Source organism: Rhinopithecus bieti, unplaced genomic scaffold (assembly GCF_001698545.2).
Source record: "Rhinopithecus bieti isolate Rb0 unplaced genomic scaffold, ASM169854v2 scaffold_33940, whole genome shotgun sequence".
In the NCBI taxonomy this organism is placed as follows: domain Eukaryota; kingdom Metazoa; phylum Chordata; class Mammalia; order Primates; family Cercopithecidae; genus Rhinopithecus; species Rhinopithecus bieti.
Window position 1 is genome coordinate 9833 of NW_016814565.1, and position 5242 is coordinate 15074.

Here is a 5242-nt window from a genome sequence, read left to right on the forward strand (position 1 = left end):
TAACTGCTTTGAAGTCTTTGTTTGCTAAGTGTGACGGCTAGGGACACTTAAAGACAGTTTCTATTAACTGGTTTCCTACCACATTTTCCTGTTTCTTTTCATCTTGTAACTTATCATTGAACACTGGATACTTAGGTTATAGACTGTTCAACTCTGGATTCTGATTCTTTTCTCCTGGAATTGTTGTTACTGTTTTGTTCATTTGTTTGTAACCCCCAGTACTAAATTTGTAAATTCTATCAGCAGTGTGTAGCCACAACCATCTCTGCTCATTTTTTGTTTATGTTCTTACGCATGGCTTCCTAGGAACCACTCCTGTATCTGCATGCACGGTATTCTGCCAACAGTTGTCTGAATTTGTACACTAACACCTTGAGTCGGTGAGGCTTCCATTGTTGCTGATGGATCTACCTGTGGACTAGGACATGCACACAGAGCTCAGGCCATCTGCTTTCCACAGGCATCTCCTCTTGCTGTGTCTTCTCCTCACATGCGCTCAGGTACCATCATCAGTCAGGGATGTTGGGTGGTTTGGGCAGGTTCTGGTCTCTGAGGAGACTAGCAGAGCGACTGGTCCTTCCTGTTTGTTTGCATCAATATCCCTATTTGAAAATTCTCCAAATCATGTCATCACCTTCTGGTGGTGACAGCAAAGTTGCTGGTTTCATGGCGTTCAGTAAATGTATTTTACATTTAGGTCTATGGGCCTGGCATGGTGGCTCACGTTTGTAATCCCAGCACTTTGGGAGACTGAGGTGGGCGGATCACCTGAGGTTAGAGGTTCAAGACCAGCCTGGCCAACATGGTGAAACCCTGTCTCTACTAAAAATCCAAAAATTAGCCGGGCATGGTGGCAGGCACCTGTAATCCCAGCTACTCGGGGGGCTGAGGCAGGAGAGTCACTTGAACTCAGGAGGCGGAGGTTGCAGTGAGCTGAGATAAATCAATGATTTAATGCCCATACAATGGAGTGCTGTGCAGCTCTTTAAAAGAATGCCACGAGGATGATCAACACATACTATTCTCCTGGATGAGGATTATTACCATCAGCTCCATTTCTCAGATGAGAAAACTGAGACATAGAGAGTTACATAATTTTCCGAAGGTCACTCCCCACTGAATGTAGGAGCAGGGATCTGACAGCCACCTGATCACAGCCAAGAACAGCACTTTCTCCTCTGCTCTCCTCCATGGCCCCCTGTGACTCCCAGGAGACCTACCCAGCTCTGCAGTCCCCAGAGCCCTGGTGTCCATAACCCGAGGAAAGGGAAGAGGTCATGAGATCTTGGGCTTTCTCACTCTCTGAAAATGAGCAACTGAGAAAGACTTGACTTTGCTTAGAAGTATAAATAAATGCGACATTTGTCACCTATCAAATATTAGAAGCGGTTTGTCTATTTAACACATGTTAGTATCGGTGTCCCTTGTTATTCAAACTCTCCCTATCGAACTCAAGAATCAAAGTCAGTTAACTTTGTCGATAAATCCCTTTCTCTCTACACCCTTGCTACTCACTGTCTCAAGACCCAAACTTACTGGGACAAGGCGCTGTCCCTCCTGATTCAAGCCTGGTATCTGCCTCTCACTATGCAAATCAGGAGCCAGAGAGCAGAGGAGAGGGGCGGCTGTGAGTGCACAGAGCACACACATGCTTTCTCGGATTGCTCCCCGACCCTACCCCCATTATCTCTATGGGTGTGATGATGAGAAGCTTTCACTTTTCCAGTGAGTTACTGTGTTGCTTTGACTTTCACAAGCATTGTCGACTTGATGGATTTCTGTAAATACAGCTGTCAGTGGATGCCTCTTGCCCCTATCTCGGGAACCATAACCCAGATTCCCAAAGGGGAGCTTGACCACATGGATGGAAACTGAGGCCCTCAGAGAGACCATCGGCCTTGATCCGTTGCTCCTATTCAAAGATCTCAACATTACTGGAGCCTTCCTTGGGGCAGCCGGACATTCCTGTGTTGATGAAGCATCCACTCACGTGCCATGGGAACTTTGTAGATTTTACTGTGGTGCAAACAACTCCCTACGAGGCCCTCAGTGCCCAGGGTCCATTGTTGGGTGCTTTTGAGGGTGGGAGGTGGAGGTGTTTCCATTTTGCTTGGGGGATCAGCATCACCCTTTCTCCTTTTCCTCTGGGCTGGTGCTCAGATGGAGAGAGCACTGTGCTGATGAGGTGGGCCCTGGGGTGGAACCCATGGCCCCCTCTGACTCCCAGGAGACCTGGCCAACTGCAGCAGCCCCGTGGACCAGCAGGGGGACAAGAAAGAACTGACGTGGAGTAGCTGAGGCCCACTGGGGGCTCCTGCAGAGTCCATCCTCCTGTGGACAGCAGCTCAGGGCTTCAGCTGCTTCTGGAGAGGAAGCACCTCTTCCTAGACTGAGGTATTGTTTTGGTTAAAAAAAAAAAAACTTGACTTTTTTCACCTTGGTGTAAATTTTGTTTGTACCAATATGTTAGTTGTGAGTTACCAGTATTTGTTTTTTTTTTTTTTCTTTTACATTTTTGAAATTATTTATAGAAATGGGCTCTTGTTACATTGCCCAGGCTGGTTTCAGACTCCTGGCCTCAGTGGTCCTCCCACCTTGGCCTCCCAAAGTGCTGGGACTGCAGATGTGAGCCGTGGTACCTGGCCTGTTTTTTTTATTACTACATATATTATATGGAGCCTTAAAGCCTCCTGGAGTGAGAGCTACTTCATAACCACACTGTTTGGAGACAAGAGAACTACCTGGAATTCTTGTTCTCTAAAGACATGGAATTATCATCCCAACAACAGCCGTCCTTCACTCTGTCTGGGGACCCTCAGGTGTGGTCCATCCATACACTTAGTGTTTACCTCTATGCTTAGGTGTGGCTCATCCATCCCCTCAGTGTTTCCCTCGGTCCTGGGGTTGCTCAGGTGTGGCCTATCCATCCCCTCAGTGTTTCCTTCTGTCCTGGGGACCCTCAGGTGTGGTCCATCCATCCCCTCAGTGTTTCCCTCGGTCCTGGGGTCGTTCAGGTGTGATCCATCCCCTTAGTGTTTTTACCTCCCACTTTCTCTACGTTTTGTTGCCAATCTTCCCACACAGGTGGAGAGAGGAGGGGATCCCATTGCCTGTGAGGAGGACACGGCTCCTGGGTGGGCCCTGCAGATTGTGAAGTTCAAGTCACAGCTCCCGGGAAGGTCTCTGTGTGTAAAGAACATGGGGGTGAGACAGATGCAGGGACCACACTTTGCCCTGCTCTGTACCTCTGAGTGTTGATCCAGCTGCCTTGTGACCAGGACACTTAGAAGAACCACGGACCCTGCAAGAGGGCAGGTTTGGAGAGTGAGATGAGCACGCTTGAGGGATTAAAGTGTAACTTGAACCACTGCCTTGCAAACTGTGTGAGGGCGTGCAGGTGTGTGTCTGTGGGTGTGTGCTGGGAGGATGTTTAGCAGCCTCACGGAGCAGTAACTGACATACAAGAGAACAAGCCTGGGTGTGGTGGCTCACGCCTGTAATCCCAGCACTTTAGGAGGCTGAGGTGGGTGGATCACCTGAGGTCGGGAGTTCGAGACCTGCCTGACCAACATGGTGAAACCCCATTTCCACTAAAAATACAAAAAATTAGCCAGGCGTAGTGGTGGGTGCCTGTAATCCCAGCTACTCTGGAGGAGGAGGCAGGAGAATCACTTGAACCCGGGAGGTGGAGGTTGCAATGAGCCAAGATTGTGCCACTACACTCCAGCCTGGGCAACAAGAGAGAAATTCCATCTCAAAAAAAAAAAATTTTTTTTGATCAATTTTGACACACGCACATACCTGCAAAACCATGACCACAGTCAAGATCAGGAGCATCATGACTCCCAAAGCTTCCTCATGCTTCTTTGGAATCGCTCCCTACAGCCCCTCCCACCCTATCCCATCTCAAGGAGCCACTGATTTGCTTTCTGTCACAGTCAGTAGATGTGCAATTTCCTTAATATCATTTCTGAGCTCGGGAGGCAAATACTTTCTTTTTAGTGGGTGGACATTTCGTGGCATGTTTAAGCTTTTGAATTCAGAGGGTGAGAGAGTGAGAAAGAAAAGGCTGGTCTGGGTCACTCCTAAGAGGCCTGGCCCTAACCACTGCCCCAGCATGGCTCACGTGCCCTGGAGCCGCTGTGCACAGGACAGCCCTGCTGCCCTTCTACAAGCTTTGTAGCTCCCCCATTACCTTTCCTGGACCAGCTGGTACAATCTCAAACTTTTCACCAATTCTGACATCTAAACAACTCACGCCAGAGACAGGAGGTGTGGGAACCAGCAGCTGCGACCTCACCTCTGGTCCCCAGAACACTGAGCTGTTAAACATAAGGTACGTCCTTCTTTTTCCCTTCCCAGGGAGAATGCTCTGCTCTTCTTCCCACTGGATCCCTCCTCTACCTGCTTCTCTCCCACCTCCTGCAGCCCCTGGAGCCCTATGGCGAGGCAGGCAGACTCATCTGTACCCTCATTCTGTTTGCAGAACCACATCTCTGGCCTGGCTTTGCCCAAGGACACCACACCTTCTCCATTCCTCATGCCCTGTCCCTGTGGGCAGGTGGGACTGGGATGGGCACCCACCTGGCCCACAACGGCATCAGGCCCACTCTCTCTAATGCAGGAAGAGTTTCAGACGCCGGGAGTCATAGAAATTGTCCTCATCCCGATTATCTCCTGGCTTGGCAAATGATGATGAAGACAGTTTTCCCACAAGATAGGCATCGCCTCTGGAACAGTACCTCGTTTATTTTCTAGCACAAAATAGACATTGGAACAGTGGGGCTTTATAGGCATATGGAGATTTTTAAGGCTCCTTAGGAGGCAGGTAAAAATTTCTTCAATAAGACAAACAAAGCACTATCCCCAAAGAAAATGATTGATACATTGGGTGATAGTAAAATTAAGAATTTTTTCATCAATAAGAGAGTAAAAACATGGGACCGGGTGTGGTGACTCATGCTGTAATCCCAGCACTTTGGGAGGCCAAGGTGGGGGGTATCACTTGAGGTCAGGAGTTAGAGAACAGCCTGAGCAACTTAGCAAGACCTTGTCTCTACCAAAAATGAAAAATTAGCTGGATGTGGTAGTACACACCTGTGGTCTCAGATACTTGGGAGGCTGAGGCAGGAGGATCACTTGAGCCTGGGAGGTTGAAGCTGCAGTGAGCCATGAGTGTGCCACGGCACACCAGCCTGGGTGACAGGGTGAGACTCTGTCTCTTTAAAAAAAAAAAAAAAAA

At 48.8% G+C, this 5242-nt stretch overlaps 1 pseudogene; it reads left to right on the top strand.

Moving 5' to 3' along the window:
• Positions 1-1864: 1864 nt before the first annotated feature.
• LOC108514877 (uncharacterized) lies at positions 1865-3446 on the top strand (annotated as a pseudogene).
• The last annotated feature ends 1796 nt before the right edge of the window (positions 3447-5242 follow it).